Genomic DNA, 17845 nt, shown 5'->3' with positions numbered 1-17845 from the left:
TCAGACAAACCTCTGCATTCAGCCAAAACCCCTGCATTCAGACAAACCCCTGCCTTCAGCCAAAACCCCTGCATTCAGCCAAAACCCCTGCATTCAGACAAACCCCTGCATTTAGCCAAACCCCGGCATTCAGACAAAACCCCTGCATTCAGACAAACCCCTGCATTCAGACAAAACCTCTGCATTCCGGCAAAACCTCTGTTATATTTCAGTGTACTTTTTTTTTTTTTACTGACTTTAAAACCTTTGAGTGTTTAAGGGAAATACGATCAATACCTACTGTTCTTTAAAATCTAAATCAATAAGTTGCAGATGGTTCGTGTCATTGGATAGCCCAGTTATCCGAGTGTATAGAAGGAGGCCTGACATGATTTATCATACGAAATAACTACTTAGAAAGGCAATGGCAGTTCATTTGCAATTCCGGGGATAGGATGTCCCTGTCTGTCTGTCTGTCTGTCTCTCCCTCTCTCTGCACACATGTCGGTGACTGAATCTGGTCCCTGTGTCTGAGGTGCATGCAGTCGAGGCCCTCAGTGGTCTGAAGCTGAGCTGTCTCTGCCAGTGGCTTCAGGGCTGGCTCATGCATTGTTGGCGTAAACGCTCGGCGCGCACCGGTCACTGGGAGCTGCTCCTCGCCGGCCCTGTGGGTCAGCTCTGAACGCTGACGCCCGTTTTATTAGGGGCTGTGAGCGAAGGGACAGAGCGGCCCAGGCCGCGACCTGGGTGGGGTCCGCGGTCCCCTCCTCCCAGCACGTCGGTCCACGATGGGGCCCGGCCTGTCGGTGGGACACCACCCCTGCCCGGGCCTCGCGCTGTGCTCCGCGGGGAGGCTGGGTGCGAGACGAGCACTGTACAGAGAGCAGCGAGGGCCCCAGCCCCACGTCTGCTCTGGCCACAGGGCCGGAGGAGAAAGCCCTCCGCCCGGCCTCAGCTGGCCGCCGCTGCCCAGGGCCGCGGTTCGGGCCCGGGCCCTCGGCCGGCCTGCAGGGTGCGGGGTGGAATGAGCCGGAGCCACCTTGCTGACCCTCGGGGAGCCTGGCCCTCCTCCCCACGCTGGCCGCCTGCCCCCGTCCCCCAGCTCCCCCAGAGCTGCGGAACCACGGAGGGCAGGGAACGGGAAGCATCCGCCCTCCTCCCGTGACCCGGAACTCAGGCTTCTGATTCCTGACGCTTCATGGTCAAATGCATGTTCATAGAGCAACAGGCGTCTGGACCTCGCCATCTTCCCGTTCTACGCCCAGGTTGAATTTACGTCTTTATTATCCCTCTGTGTGTGTGTGTGTGTGTGTCTGTGTCTGTGTGTCTGGTCTCTGTGTCTCTGTGTGTGTCTCTGTGTGTGTGTGTCTGTGTGTCTGTCTGTCTGGTTTCTGCGTCTCTGTGTGTGTGTCTGTGTGTGTGTCTGTGTGTGTTTCTGTGTCTGTGTGTCTATGTCTGTGTGTCTGTCTGTGTGTCTGTGTGTTTGTGTGTCTGTCTGTGTCTGTGTGTCTGTGTTTGTGTGTCTATCTGTGTCTGTGTGTCAGTGTGTCTGTGTGTCTGTATGTCTGTGTGTCTGTCTGTGTGTGTGTCTGTGTGTCTGTCTGTGTGTGTCTGTGTGTTTGTGTGTCTGTGTCTGTGTGTCTATGTCTGTGTGTCTGTCTGTGTGTGTGTCTGTGTGTTTGTGTGTCTGTCTGCTGTCTGTGTGTCTGTGTGTCTGGTCTCTGTGTCTCTGTGTGTGTCTGTGTGTGTGTGTGTCTGTGTGTGTGTCTGTCTGGTTTCTGCGTCTCTGTGTGTGTGTCTGTGTGTGTGTCTGTCTGTATGTGTTTCTGTGTCTGTGTGTGTATCTGTGTGTGTGTGTCTGTGTGTCTGTCTGTGTGTCTGTGTGTCTGTGCTCTGTTCTTGCCCTGTAGGCCAGGCTGGTCGGGAACTTGCCTTGTAGCTCAGGTTAGCTTTGCCCCTGTGCTCTTGCTGGCTTAACTGCCCAAGCGCTGACATTACCCTCCAACACTGAGTATCTCTTTTTTTTTTATAGTCTACACATCTTCAGTGCATGTATTTTTTTCACCTCTGGGATGATGCATATTTTGTTCGTGAGACGGGTTACAAATTACAAACAGTTCTAACTCTGTAGGTAGCAACCTGATTTGTACTCTTTAAATGCTGAGTGCTTTTGATTTCCAGTCATTTAGAAGGGTGTATACGCTGTACGGCCGGCTGACTCAAAAGTTAGAGTTGCAAACATCCAGCGGCGTTCAGCTTGCTGTGCATCTGGATCCCTGGTGTGGATGTCCTTCCTACGCAAAGAGGGGCTTCTTCTCTAGAGTCAATTCCAATTTTATTTGTAACTTTATGAAACAATTTAAATATATAGTCAGTCGTGGGGCTTGAACTCTGTGCCTGGGTGCCATAGCTCAGCTCTTCAGCTCAAGGCGAGCGCTCTACCACTTGAGCCACAGCGCCACTTCTGGTTTTCTGGTGGTTCATTGGAGATAAGAGTCTCACGGACTTTCCTGTCTGGGCTGGCTTTGAACTGTGATCCTCAGATCTCAGCCTCCTGAGTAGCTGGGATGACAGGCGTGAGCCACTGGTGTCCGGCAGTGATGATATTTTTAGAGACCAGCTTGGCAGTCGCGACGTCTGAGGGGTGATTATTGTGACGGCGTTGCGGTCACCGGTCAGGGACCTGCGGCTGGAACAGCTCAAAGCTGGACCCAGTCGAGGCTGCGCTTAGCCGCGTACAGTTTCCTCATCAGCACACTCAGCCTCTTTTCTGGAACATGGACGCCATGTAAAGAGTCACCAGGGTGACACCTGCTCCTCAGTCGGGCGTGGCCGCACGTGCGGGAGAGAGGCACGCGAGCGCACGCTGCAGTGGAGTCAGGAGGCAGCCAGGACGGAAGTGGAAAGGGGAGCATTCTGGCCCAGTTCCCATCCGTTCCTTGCCCGGCTCTCAGCGAAGGACGCGGGGGAGGCGAAGCTCCTTGGTTAAACGTCAAAGCGTCACAGAAGTCCTTTGTCCTTTGAAAAATCTTCGCGTGCTAAATTTCCACCATGTCCCACACCTGAGTAAGGTCATTCCATTTTCTTTTCTCGTGCACACACTTGCGGAGTTCTCCATCCTCAGGCAAGCGCAGAGCATCCTGACAGCGGGGAGATCCCTCCTCCTCTCTCCCCCTCCCGTCCTCTCCCCATCCTCCTTCCCTCCCGTGGAGTGTGTCCGTGTGTCTCGGTGGTGTGAGTGTCCACTGGCACCACACCCTCTGCTGTGCTTCTGTTTCCAAGGCTGTGATCGGTGCGGGCCTCTCAAGGACTGCGGACTCTGGGCACACCAGTGTTACCAGCCTCTCTGGTGTGCAGTGCTTGTGGAAGTGTGTGCGAGTCTCTGGGCCAGGCCCTGACAGGGAGAGGGCAGAGAGGGTTCCAGAGAGACATGGAAACCGCACAGGAGAACCGTCCCCGGTGCCCAGATCCTAAGGCCTGGACACCTGCCAGTCCACAACAGGAACCGCGTCTCCCTTATACTTTGGGACAATATTACACACAAAGCAGTAAACAGTCATCGACAGCACATTTCTAGGTCCTATGTTAGCTACTCTAAACAGCAAACCAACCTTCCTTCCTCCCCCTCCCCTCTCCTCCTTATCTTCCTTTATTTCTTCCTTCCTTCTTTCCTTCCTTTCCCTCCCTCCCCTCCCTTTCCCTCCTTCCCTTCCTCCCTCCTTCCCTTCTTCCTTCCTTCCCTTCCTTCATTTCTTCCTTCCTTCTTTCCTTCCTTCCCTTCTCTCCCTCCCCTCCCCTTCCTCCCTTTCTCCCTCCTCCTTTCCTTCCTTCCTTCCTTTCCTCTCCTCCCTCCTCTCCCCTTCCCTTCCTCTCTCCTTCCCTTCCTCCCTCCTTCCCTTCCTTCATTTCTTCCTTCCTTCTTTCCTTCCTTCACTTCTCTCCTTCCCCTCCCCTTCCTCCCTCCTCCTTTCCTTCCTTCCTTTCTTTCCTCTCCCTCCCTCTCTCCCCTCCCTCCTCCTTTTGCCCATCCCTCCTTTATTCTTTCCTTCTCCCCCCCCCTACCTTTCCCTCTCTGTTTTTCTCTCTTCTTCCTTCACCCATTCTCCTTCTCTTTTTGTTTAATTAACATGGTTTCTCTTAAGAGATCAAAATCTTGACAAAATCTCAGCCACGTGTGACATTTGTGGAGAATTTAGAGAAGCAATAGTTAAGTGTTTGGGTTCCTGCATAATTTCAATTTTTAGATACTTTAGCCACATGTTTCTATTTATATGAGTAGGTCTGAATTCTTTTCGCAGTAAATAAATTTAAAAACAAAGCGTTGTCCTTTGTGGTTGCATTCCTGTGATCCATGGCTTCCCAGCTCATTTTGGGGTTGGGAATAAGAGATGCAGGAGACTAGTCTCTTGGATTTGGCCGTTTATGTATTGCGCTTTGAACACAATCCTGACGTCTGTCCGTCATGCTGTCTTCTGTTTATTCGGATGGTGGCTAAAACTCCTGCCACTTCTACACCATCTCCCCCCGAGACCCGTGCGGGCCACGGCTGCCTCCCCCGTCTTCTTTGGTGGGGATCGCATGCACAGGCCGGTGTGGTTGGCCTCGGTCAGTGTTTGTGTGTGTGAGGGAGGGGGATTGTGTGCACACAGCTACAATGTGCGTCCAGGGAAACACTTCCAGGACTGTGGAATAACTCTTCCGTACAAGTGATGAATTGCGAATCTCATCTGGGCCAGCTCTTTCGGGACTACATAAATCCAACCAAATCTCACAGCAATCCGGAGAGCATTTATTCAAGAAAAAAAGAAGTTCGTGTTAGCCACACAGCCAACGTGGTGCCTTCCAGCTCTCCTTTTCCCTTCCCATCTCCCGAGACAGATGGCCCCTCGCAAAGCCAAACCTTCAGCAACTTCAGAGCTGTGGAGGCCAGCGACGCGGCCCAGGCCTGGCCTTGCATGGCTTACACGGAATTTTCCAGAAAACCTTCATTGTCCCAGAGCCCATCTCCGACCAGACCTAGAGCTTGCTCTGCGCAAACGCTCCGGTTCCTTGCTCAGTCGGACGCCCAGGTGTCAGACATTGCCGGCATTGCCTGCAACTGTTATTACACCCCGGACGCAAAAGGCTGGACCCCAAAGTTACCATGGACAAAGGGGGTGTTCGCAGGAGCTTTAGAAAGTACGGACGGAGAGCCGAGTAACCGATACGAAGGCAGAGCCCCAGAGTTGACGGGAGGAAGAAAGGCTCTGCTCTGCGTCCCTCGGGGTCACAGCCGAGCCCCGTGCATGCTGCCCAGAGCAGCGTTGTTGTTCCATTGCGCGGAAGGCCTCTCTTCCTGGGGCTCACAGACCCCCCCACCCCATGTGTGGACAGAGTTGGTGGCTGAAGGGTTCAACGTTTCCGATCACCATTTGCCAACCACGACAGGTCACGCACAGCCCAACCGCTGGACTCCAAGGTTCCACACAGGGAGGCGAGCATGGAGGGCGATCCCCGTCTGCAGGCAGGCGGCCGAGTCGACTGCATTTACCCCGATGAATGTACACAGGGGAAACACGCACGGACGTTGTGACTTGTGAATCATGACACACCGACCGTCCGTGTATTTGGGAAACTTCATACCTGGAGAGATCATAAACGGCCGCGAGGAGGAGACCTTGTTCCAAAGCCGACACGCCACAGGAAGACGCTGATTAGTCATGAGCTCATTTTTCTTCAAGGAGGACCATTCATCAAAACGTTGCTTTCCACCTGTAATAAACGGGATTTGCAGGGGAGTGTGGGCAGGAGAATGGAGGGACACGGGGAAGAAAAGGGGAAACTGGGCCTTCTCTTCCTGGTCGGCCGGTCTGTGCGTGTGGTTTTAACACAGAAAGGCCGCTCCTGAAGATGACAGTTGCACCCGTACCGTTCATCCTGTCTAATCCTCTGACGGAAGGTGCGTACGGCCTGTCCTTTGATGCATTCCTCGCCCTGCTCACACCTGACTAGGAAGATGCGTGGGCCACGGCCATCGCACCATCTCCACACGTTATCACGTGAAACGTGAGGACAAACTGAACGGCACGCTGGAAAAATAAGAGTTCAGTAAGTCAAGAGTTCTCCTTCCCTTCCCGTTTCTCCTGAGTAATTCACCATCGTGTTCCTGGGCCTTTCAGAGTTAGTAAAAATCAATGATGTCAAAAGCACACGAATAAATGCCTGCTGCCACTCCAAACCACCAAGAAGAGGGCTTGAACCGGTGGGAGCTTACTTGCAAGACTTCATTCTCTCTCTCTCTCTCTCTCTCTCTCTCTTTCTCTCTCTCTCTTCCCCCTCTCTTTCTCCCTCTCTCTCCCCCTCTCCTCCCACCTCTCTTTCATTGGTCATGGGACTTGAACTCTGGGCCTGGGCACTGTCCCTCAGCTCTTCAGCTCAAGACTAGCGCTCTACCACTTGAGCCACAGCGCCGCATCTGACTTCTTTGGTGGTTAATGGGAGATAAAGAGCCTTTTAGAATTTCTTTCCCTGGCTGGCTTTGAACCACGATCCTCAGCCTCCTGAGTATCTAGGAGCACAGGTGCGATGTGGGAAGAAGGTGGTGGCATCTTTTGCCAGAATGTAAGGAGTTGTGTGTGGTCACGGGGCTGACCCCTCCAGGTGGTCACGGGGCTGACCCCTCCGTGTGGTCGCGGGGCTGACCCCTCCAGGTGGTCACGGGGCTGACCCCTCCAGGTGGTCACGGGGCTGACCCCTCCAGGTGGTCACGGGGTTGCATCCCGAACTCTTCCCATTGTGTCATCTTGAAACCAGAAGACAGATATTTGGGTTTCTAGTTGATTCTACACTGAGAAATTCATTATGAGGATGCAAGCCGTTCACCCCAGCAAAACCGGCAGAGAGTCTTTTGTGCTTCTTTTTTTTGCGGGGGGGGGGGGGGGGGTCCGGTCGTGGGGCTTGAACTCTGGGCCTGGGCTCTGTCTCTCAGCTCTTCAGCTCAAGGCTAGCGCTCTACCACTTGAGCCACAGTGCCACTTCCGGCTTTTTTCTTTTTGCTTATGTGGTGCTGAGGAATCGAACCCAGGGCCTCAGGCATGCAAGGCAAGCGCTCTACCACTGAGCCACCTTCCCAGCCCCCCTTTTGTGCTTCTAAGGAGTTAAACTAATAAGAATAAAAGTGAAAATAAACAACCTCTGTATGAGGGGAGAGGAGGAGAGTCATTTTTAATCCGCCGTGCTGGTTTCTAAGCAAGGTGCATGGCGTACCTCCGTTTAAAAAAGCAGAAAGATTTATTTCACCCACTTGAGCCACACAGCTAACGAGCATCTGAACTTAGGTCTGTCTGCTTTTCTAGCCCACGCGCTCATGGCTTTCCATGCTTTCTGGAAAGCGCGGTTATAATCATCTGAACAAACCAAGTGGGGAGCTAGATGCCAGGATTTCTGCACCACCCCTTCGTCTTGGTAATGGCCGGGTGGTTCGCGAGCCCTGGAGAACTAGAGAGCGGTACTGCCGGCCCCCGGGTCTCAATTCTGACAGCATCTGGTTCCTCGGCAGGCGTGGGCTGGGCGGGACTCCGGCAGGCTCCTGCGTCCACACGGTCTTCCCAGTGCAAGGGGAATGGACGCCGTCAGTCTCCACGTGGCAGTGGGGGCAGGCAGGGCACCGCCGGGTCCTCAGCCCGCCCAGTGCTCCATTCCTCCCGCTCCAGCCACGGCGTGCGGGGAACCGGGTCCGCGTGTTCATTTCCAGTGTCTTGGCACCACGTAGCGCGTGAATGAGAAGAGGGAGGATCTTGTAAGCAAGCAGTTTCTAGACTCGTAAAACCACTGGACTAAGCGCGCGCTGCTCTTCACTCAGATGGGGCAAAGGGCCCCGGGGTCAGCTCAGCACGTGGACTGGGCAGCTGTGTATCTGCTGCGTGGGGGCTGGCCGCCGCCTGGCTTAGTGGAGCCCTGGGGGGGGGGGGTGCTGGCTGTTGGTAGCAGGTGGGGAGCATGGTGCTCGCGGTGGGGTGGGCAGGTGGACCGGGAGAGGGGGATCAAACCGGAAATGGCTCCCAGCCAGAGTAGCTGTGAGCCACCGAGCGGAGAATGGAAAGTGTGTGCGGCCCCATTGCCATCTGTCTGAAACGGGCTGCCTGGCAGAGCGGCTCTCCTTCCAGATCCTTCCAGGTCCTTCCAGATCCTTCCAAGCTGCTCCATCTCAAGACCTCTGCTGCTAACCTCTTGCTGCAGACCCAGCGTCCCGGAGCTCTTGGCTTGCGGCCGCGCTGCTCCAGCGTGCTCTGCCTCTTGGTGTCTTTGCTGAGCGCGCTCTGCGGCCATGGTCACGCGGGAGGGAAGTCATGCTCCCGCCCCGGGCAATGCCGCATGGCTGTGCCTTCTCTTCTGGGGGTTCTGGGAGGCGATGTGGGGCTGCGTCCTCACGAAGCCTGCGGGGGGCGGTGGGGGGCTCTGAACCCCTCGCTCAGAGCTTGGACATGGATCACAGTGATCACCAGCTGTTCCTTCCACACCTCCAGGACTCACTTGGAAGGTTGCACGCGAGATGCTCGTGGAAACACTACTTCCTCCTAGCAGCGTGGTGACGCCGGGGAGCGTGGCTTTGCGGTGCATGCGGTGCGGGCCCCAGGGTCGCTCGGCTTTCCCACCCCAGGGCCAGGCGGGAGCTGCTGTGGTGGTATCACCATCCCGGTATAAACATCTAGCTGGTTCTTTTACTTATTATGTATACATTTTTATTTTGACACCTTACGGTCAGAGCAAGGGCCCTGCGGCCGGGTCTGGTGTCACCCCGAATTTCCTCCGTGAGTGGAGTATTCACAGGCCTCTCCCTGCCTTTGGATCCTGGAGCAACCCTATTTTAAAATCTCCTAAGCCAGCGCAAGCGCATTTGAGCAGAACTGGCTTTTAATGGTGGAGTACGCCTGGAAGACAGCGTGCCAAGACCAGGGAGAAAGCGGCGCTCTGCAGATCCGCTGCCCAAGAGCCGCGCCACCAACCCAGCAGAAGCCGGCCTGGGCCCCGGCTGGCCTAGCGTGTGCCGGGTCGCTGCTCAGACAGGCAGAGGACCACCACGGCCCGTTTGCTGGGAGAATCGGCCTGTGTTGACTTTAGTGTCTTTAAAACCCTCCAGTCGCTCGATGGCTTTGCTTTGATCCACTTTCTGAGCCCTCTTCTGACAGTAAAGCATCCAGGAGGGTGTGCATTTTCCAGTTGAATCTTCAGTGAGAGACGTTGGGAGAGTGTATCAAAATCTGTAACAACATCCAAGAGCCATTGCGTCTGGTGTGTGTGTGTGTGTGTAAAACAGTTGAAACTGGGCAACAAAGTCAACACAGAAGGAGTAAATTTCACCCTTCTCCACATTCTCCATCCTCCAGGCCCCCACCACCATCTTCCCGTGAGTCTCCCTGCAGTAGTGTTTGTGAGTGTATTCTGAACTCCTACTAGATCTGTCAGAATGATCCTTCCGAAGCCGACCTCTCCCCATTGCTCCATTCGGGCCACGTAGTTACGCGTTTTATTTCGAGATTTAAAACATGCTGGAAGTAATTTTGCTTATCAGAAAAAAAAAAAACAACCCTGCTTAGGTTTTTCCATGCTCATAAATAATAGTGCCTGGCACAGAAATCTGCGTGGATATACTTTAATGCAGAACGAAATATAACATATGTGGTGTACGAATTTAAATTAAAAACTTTCCCCCAAGTATCTCCATAGAATAAATCATTGTGAGAAATGCTCACTCCCCGCCCACCCCCCCCCCCCGCTATACTCGGACGACTCCCTCTGAAACTCTCCACTGTGAGCCAGCGTGAAGCCGGACCTCAGCCTCATGGCTGGCCCGTGTGACTGGTGGACAGAGATTGCCCCCTGCGAGCCGCCAGGCTGCTGATTTTACACCCTCCACCATGACTAATCGCAGAGCCGCGCGATGCGGAAGGAAGATGGTATTTAGACAGCTACAGGATTTCAGTGTGACATTTCTCCGTTTCCTCTGTTTCTTCCATCTCTCCACGGGTTCCTAAGTTTCGGCACTGACAGAAATGCTGTGTTTTAATCTTGGAGGTTTTTTTTTTTTTTTGGTCCCATATTTTTATTCTTGAAGCAAGGAAAATGAGAACTTAACTGCTTGGATGCATAATTTGAAGTGAGTTGAAGTGGTAGGTATTAATGAAGTGTAACAAGCCTAGAGCTAGAAGAATTTTAAACCTCTTTTTATTATACAACCGGAGCCTCGGTTACCATTGGAGAGCCTCATTTGCTCTTCAGAGAGACTCTATTTTCCATCAAATTTATATTGATTACATCGTAAGTCATCCATTTTGCATGTCATCTAGTCTCGTTTTTTTTTAATATAAAATAATGTGCATATGTGTGGATGTATGCATTTATCTCGTTTCAAAGATACCCAAATCAGCATATACTTATATATATACATATCTCCTTAATAGCAGCTCTGCTAGTTACAGAAAAGGTAGGATAGATAGATAGATAGATAGATAAATTGGTGTTTATTTTTTATTTATTTTGCTGGACCTAAGGCTTGAACTCTGGGTCTGGACGCTGTCCCTGAGCTCCTTTTGCTCAAGGCTAGTGTTGTTCTACCACTTGAGCCACAGCGCCATATCTGGCTTTTTCTGTGATTTCCTTGGAGATGAGAGTCTCACAGACTTGTCCTGCCCCTTTCACCAGAATGGGGGTGAGGGCGTGGATTCCTGTGCAGTTCTTACAGGAGTTCCACGGAGCAGGTGCTGATCGGGTGCAGTAGAGTGCGTTCTCCATCTGTGTGTGCACTTGCCAGGTGTGTGTGTGTGTTTACCATCTGTGCATTTTCCTGCTGTGTGTGCAATTGCATCTGCCAGCAGGTGTGTGCGGGCAGCTGGCTGGGAGGCTTGTGCCGCCCCAGCCACTGGTATGTCCCGCACTTGGCTCCGCGGTGGAGTTGCAGGTTTTCCGTGGAGTTGCAGGTTTTCCATGGAGTTGCAGGTTTTCTGTGGAGTTGCAGGTTTTCCGTGGAGTTGTAGGTTTTCCGTGGAGTTGCAGGTTTTCCGTGGAGTTGCAGGTTTTCCGTGGAGTTGCAGGTTTTCCGTGGAGTTGCAGGTTTTCCGTGGAGCTGTAGGTTTTCCGTGGAGCTGCAGGTTTTCCGTGGAGCTGCAGGTTTTCCGTGGAGCTGCAGGTTTTCCGTGGAGTTGCAGGTTTTCCGTGGAGTTGCAGGTTTTCCGTGGAGTTGCAGGTTTTCCGTGGAGCTGCAGTTTTTCCGTGGAGTTGTAGGTTTTCCGCGGAGTTGTAGGTTTTCCGTGGAGTTGCAGGTTTTCCGTGGAGTTGCAGGTTTTCTGTGGAGTTGCAGGTTTTCCGTAGAGTTGCAGGTTTTCCGTGGAGTTGCAGGTTTTCCGTGGAGTTGCAGGTTTTCCATGGAGCTGCAGTTTTTCCGTGGAGTTGTAGGTTTTCCGTGTGCCACTCAAGTCCAGCAGTATCAGCCTCGCCAAGAGCTCTGCAGCCCCGGCGCCGACGAGTTTCTCAGGCCACTCGACACCCGTGTGGCTGTGGAGGGCACCCAGCCTTTGCCAGGCGTCCCGTGGAGGGGCCTGGACAGCTCCCGTCAGCCCCTGGAGACAGCCGCACGACTTGTGAAGTTCCTGCCATCTTTTCTTCCTTAAGACAGGACAGGTTTCTGATCAAACAGCATTTCTCACAGGACATAATACTCTGCTACAAATCACCCGCTAAGAATGGCAAAGGCAACTTATGCCACATGTACATACCACACACACACACACACACACACACACACACACACACACACGCACACACACACACATGCACACACAGTCACACACGCACACACACGCGCACGCACACATGCACACACACAGACACACACACACGCACACGCACACACACATGCACACACACACACACACACACACGCACGTGCACACACACAGTGGATTAACAGCAGAGGAATTCACTCCAGGAAAGCTCGGACGCCTCTGTGCCCGCCACTAACACGCACCACTGCTTGGTTCCAAAAGATTTACTTAAAGATGAGAAGCTTAGGATACATTTTCTTTGGGCCACACCTCCTCTCCACCGACGCTTCTGAAAGCTAGGGATGCGGGGTGGCTGGAAGGTCAGACAATATCGTCTACATCTATATTGATTTTCCATCAATTTCAGACCTATCAAATGTGTGTGCGTGTGTGTAGCTCAATATGTATGTGTATATATAATGTATATATAATATGCACTGCAGCGTGAGCTGTCTGAAGAATTTGGAGTTTCAGCATTTTCTGTGATGGTGAGGAGATTGTGACTTCTGGTTAGCAGATCTGATCCATGTGGACCTCCTCTGGGCCACTCTAGAATTGTGCTCACGTTCCCCTGTGATGCGGTTTGTCCAGTGAGTTTCGAGTGGAAGGCATGTGTGGTGCTCCTCTTGATGGATTTGTGTGTGTGTGGATTGAGGCTGTTTCTTTGCTGTGACACATACCCGAATCACCGCTGGCTCGGCTTCTGACACAGAAATGAACGCTGAACCCTCAGCCACCCAAGATAGACGTAGCAGAACTCACAGTCAACTCTCTAATTGTAAACGCAGAAAAGTCTGGAGTTTTCCGACCAATCAGAATCTAATGAAGTGGAGAACAGAAGGTTTTGAGTTTTGGAAGACATTTTTCTTTACAGATAAGGCACTCTTGTTCAGAGTTGATCAGCTAAGAATCTTTAAGGAACTGTAGCAATAAAAAGCCCATCTCAGGGTCCATCAGCTTCAGCTCAGGACTTTGGAGTTGTTTATGGCCATTGAATTATGCCTGAGTGAGCTTCGTAGGGAATATTACTTGACTCCTCTCTGAAAACATTTTGCCTCACACTTCAGGTGTGATCTAGCAATATCTCAATTTTAGCTATGTAATATGTAATTATATGTGAATTATCACATGCAATTATGTAATTATAGTGTACGTAAATTATATATAATTTAAATGGCAGTTGGTAGCAGTGGGCATGGGGAAGGGGGGGGGGAGAGGGGAGCGTCCTGGCTCTCGGGCTTTGGCAAAGGCTGTATTGATGACAAAGACATGCACTGAGGCAGGCGTCGGGCTTTGCGGGGAGCCCTTTCAGTCCCACGGGACACGCTGACCATGAGTCATCTCTGCGGCCTTCTGAAGACATCGAGATGCTGACAGACAGGGCAGCACCCGAGAGCTGTCGGCCTGGGGCGCGTCTGGTCAGTGACCTGTGCGAAGGAGAGGAGAGTCTGGTCTGCCATGAACGGTGCCAATGTTTTTTGGGCCAAACACATGCCTGAAAGTGGGCGCGGAGGAGGAGCGGGCGGGACTCGGAGTGGAGCGCGTCAGGGTGACAAAGGCAGCTGGACACAGATGCGGGCATACAGTCACCCCAGGAAATACCCGATCCGAGGGAGACACGAATAGACGCGACATCTGGTGGTGGCTTTGCACGTGATTTGTTGTGGTCTGTGCTCCACTGCAGAAGCTCAGTGCAAGTAGAGTGAATATTCTCAAAGTCGATACTTGGCGTGTTCCTTTGCCGCAAATTTGCCGCGGCTCTGCCATCGGCGGGGGCGGTGGTACAGATTTGTTAAGTGTTATTTTGATTCACTCTACCGCCTCTGGAAATATTCATTGTGCGCGTGGCAACCACCGTGCTCTGGCCCTCAAATCCAAATCTAGTCCTGTCCAAACAGGTGTATGCGCGTGCCGTGTTTAATTTTAGGGAGAAACTGTATCTGGACAGCAACTGGGCACTGACTTCCACGGCCTAAAATACAAGTGTCCCCAAAAAGCTTCCCGGCCGGCCCAGCTGGCCTTCGGCTCCAGTTCCCGGCCAAGGTTGGCTTGCTGGAGACCGTCCCAGGAAAGGTTAGAAAACCAGTAGCCATGCAGACTCAGCCCGCGACTGATTAAAATCACATCAACAGAGACAGGTATCCAGACGCCCCCGTGTATTATGGTCCTTTTCACACTTGAAATCCAGAGTCAGGGCCATTAAAGAATAGACGGGGCATTCTCCGCACAGACAGAGATGGATCTCAGAGGGAGTGGATTAGTACAGACACGCCCTGCCCCTCGACCCTGGACAGGAGCAGGCCACTGCTGGTGGAGTTTGCCCCCAGTGGTTTTTTCTGGAGAAAATGAACTTTATGAGTTGGCCAGTCCCTTTCTCTTCTGATTTCTGTGATGGTAGACAGCTCTCCAGCAGTGTAGAGCACAGAGCCGGCATGCATTCGGATCCTAGTAACCCCACCCTGAGGTGGCACCTAATTCCAGCACGTCTTCAAAGTGGCGAAGATGAGGTTTCCTTGCCTAACTTCTGCTTCTTGGTTGGATCGTTGACCGTCATTCTTCAGTTATTTAAGTCACCGCTTCCCATAGAACATGCCTGTGGCAGCTTTAAGACGGTGATTAGAAATACACCGCGGGGGCGAAGTTGCCCCTGTGGATTGAAAGGAGGTGAGGCTAGGGGTGTGTCATACGCCGTGGGGCACGTCACCCGTGGGTGTCGGGGCCCTCTAAGGAAAATGACATCAGGGACATCACTGACATCACTGGGCTCTGCTTGAGATGCAAGGAAAATGACATCACTGACATCACTGACAGCGACGCGAACCTGAGCAGACGATCATGGCCTCCCCTCTCTGCAAAGTGGGTGCAGAGTGGCCTTTTGCTTTAGACGGGGCAGGGGCTGCCGCTGATTGCAAACAACAAACAAAATATGTGCGCGGCTGGTGAGAGGGAACGCAGAAAGGAAACGGAGAAGGACTGTTCCTGAAGTCACCAGGCAGGAGCAGCGCCCCCTATAGGACTGTGGTGGTAAGTCTGAACGGCATTCTCTAAATACCTCACTAGGAACGGGAAAACCTTGCTTTCTTTTAGTGACATTGCCGATCAATATGAACCAAAGAAAATCAGGTCACGCTGGCCTCATGGGTTGCATGAGAACATCTTGAGTGATAGCGAAGTCTGTTCTGTTGAGAAGGCAAAACCAGACGCCTTGCTACTGCTCGCAGAAATCTATGTGGACGTTTTTGTCTGCCACCGTGGTCAGTGCCATGGGGGACCCGCCCATGGCAGGTGGCGGTGTCTGGGGGACCCGCCCATGGCAGATGGAGGTTTCTGGGGGACCCGCCCATGGCAGATGGAGGTTTCTGGGGGACCCGCCCATGGCAGGTGGCTGTGTCTGGGGGACCCGCCCATGGCAGGTGGCGGTGTCTGGGGGACCCGCCCATGGCAGGTGGCGGTGTCTGGGGGACCCGCCCATGGCAGGTGGCTGTGTCTGGGGGACCCGCCCATGGCAGGTGGCTGTGTCTGGGGGACCCGCCCATGGCAGGTGGCGGTGTCTGGGGGACCCGCCCATGGCAGGTGGCGGTGTCTGGGGGACCCGCCCATGGCAGATGGAGGTGTCTGGGGGACCCGCCCATGGCAGATGGAGGTTTCTGGGGGACCCGCCCATGGCAGATGGAGGTTTCTGGGGGACCCGCCCATGGCAGGTGGCGGTGTCTGGGGGACCCGCCCATGGCAGGTGGCGGTGTCTGGGGGACCCGCCCATGGCAGGTGGCGGTGTCTGGGGGACCCGCCCATGGCAGACGGCGGTGTCTGGGGGACCCGCCCATGGCAGACGGCGGTGTCTGGGGGCCTCACCCGTGGCAGACGGCGGTGTCTGGGGGACCCGCCCATGGCAGACGGCGGTGTCTGGGGGCCCCGCCCATGGCAGACGGCGGTGTCTGGGGGCCTCACCCGTGGCGTTGCCCGTGGGGTCCGGGAATCGCGCTGCACCGTGCTGTCTTCCAGCTCATCTGCAGACGCCCCGGTGGGGCCGTGCTCTGCGCTTGCTCCCTGTGGACAATGCTACTAGGAATACGACTTCATAAACACGTCTTTTTTAAACCCCATTGCGGTTACTCGGGTCTGTGTCCAGGGGTATTACCATTCTTATTTTTAACTCTTTAAGACACTGCTGTCCTGTTTTCCACAATGTGACTGTACAGAATACATTTTTCTCCCCACTAATAATACGTGAGCGCTGCAGTTTTTCCACACGCCCCGGCGCGTTCACGCCTGGCTTGGTCTTCCCCACTTCTCAGGTGACAGGCAGTGGACAAATGCATAATTAATACGCCAAAAGGAAGTGCCTTCCTGTAGTTTACAACTAGGAGTGGGGTATAATGACTAAAATGCCGTGACGTGGACTGAAACACCGGAGCCAGTGCATTCATTTAATCTCTCTGTAGATTAGCCAATGTCATCACATCAACGCAGCAAAGAATGGGCATACAAACTGGGAAGGATTTAGGGATGAGACCATAGATACCCCAGATATTAAATAACCAGTGTTGGGATTTGGTGTATCTAGTACCGCCGTCACGCCACGCGGGATCCGGGGCGGTGGGAGTGTGCTTCCTCTCAGAGGTGAAGGCTGAGCTCGCGGTCGGGCCTGGGAAGGGCCGTCTCCTGGGAGGGGGGGGTGCCCAGCTGGTGTCTCCCACGTCTCCTCGGGTCTTCCTCTGGCCCACGCCCTTGTCTTCTCCTATAAAAAAAAAAACATCAGCTGTCTTGGATTAGAATCTTCCTACGTGAGCTTGTTTTACTCAGTTACCTCTTCGAAGACCGTGTCTCTAAATTCAGTCCTGTCCCAGAATAGCGGGGAGCGTGGGTGTCACGTAGGGATTCTATGGCGTATGGTTCAGCCCATGCGGCGGACCCACGATGGCAGTAACAAAGGTGGGTTGTAAAATTAAACACAAAATCCTGGCCCTCCCGCTATCAGGCGATCAAGGCCTGGAAAGGGAACGGGAGGAGCGCGGAGTGTGGGAACCAGGCCTCTGGGGCTCGGGGGTCCTTTGAAGCCCTTGGCCCTCTCCTCCTCCTCCTCTACACGCGCCCCTCCCCGCAGCCTCCCTCCGAGTTTCTCTGCCGGGTTTGCTTGCTCTTGGTGAACAAGATCAGCCTCGGCCTTGTCCACCGCAGTGCGTCATTAGGCTCTGCCCGGTGCAGGCCCGGGCTTCGGCAAGCTGCCAGTCCCCTAGCTGTCTGCCAGGGCTTGGGGTTTGGGTCTCTTCTTAGTATCTTTCCGAGGGCACCTTAACATGTATCTGCTGCGAACGCAGCATAAACGTAACAGGTAGCTCCTTCAGGGTGTGTGAAGCCGTATTTCATTACTCTACAGCTGCTATCTCTGGAGGTCACCGAACCGTAATTCTTTACACCGTGGATAGGAAAATAATATCATCTTAACAAAACAAGACTAAAAAGAAACCTTATAATAAGTATAATGAGAATGAAGGCTACGTAGGGTTATGTGAAATCTCAGAATCTTTAAATATCTTTCTGGTTGATGTGTTGAATTTTGGTTGATATTTGGCACGTAATAATTAAGTTTAATCAAAATGCATTTCAGACCAGGAGTGTTCAAAGGTGGTCGATCGATCGTGTGGATTTGGAGAGCCGCGAAGACATCGCTGGCTCCTTCCCCTTCACCCAGGCTCAAGGCTGGGTGTGTTCTCTTGCAGCAGGAGTGGCTGGGTCTCCTGTGGACGCTGAAGGCTGGACGTGGCGGGGAGCAGGGGGACTGCGGGAGGGAAGGTAGGATGGCGTTCTGATCAGAGACGTGCGGCTGAGCGTCCGTTCTGCCACTGGAGCCCGGCCTTCCGCCCTGTTTGCTGGTGGCTTTGTCTGAGATCGGTCTAGGAGTTCACACCTTGACTTCTATCCAGTCATTGTGAGTGCAACACCCACACCCACACACGCACACACACACACACCCCGCGTCCAGCCTCCCTCCTGGAGCTCATGGACTTTTCTGTCCTTATACCTTTTGCCCTCCCCTCACCCGGATCCCAGCCCCGTCTCCGAGGTGA

This window comes from Dipodomys spectabilis, unplaced genomic scaffold (genome assembly GCF_019054845.1).
Source record: "Dipodomys spectabilis isolate Male_0828 unplaced genomic scaffold, ASM1905484v1 ptg000714l, whole genome shotgun sequence".
Taxonomy (NCBI): Eukaryota; Metazoa; Chordata; class Mammalia; order Rodentia; family Heteromyidae; genus Dipodomys; species Dipodomys spectabilis.
This window is presented reverse-complemented; position numbering follows the sequence as displayed.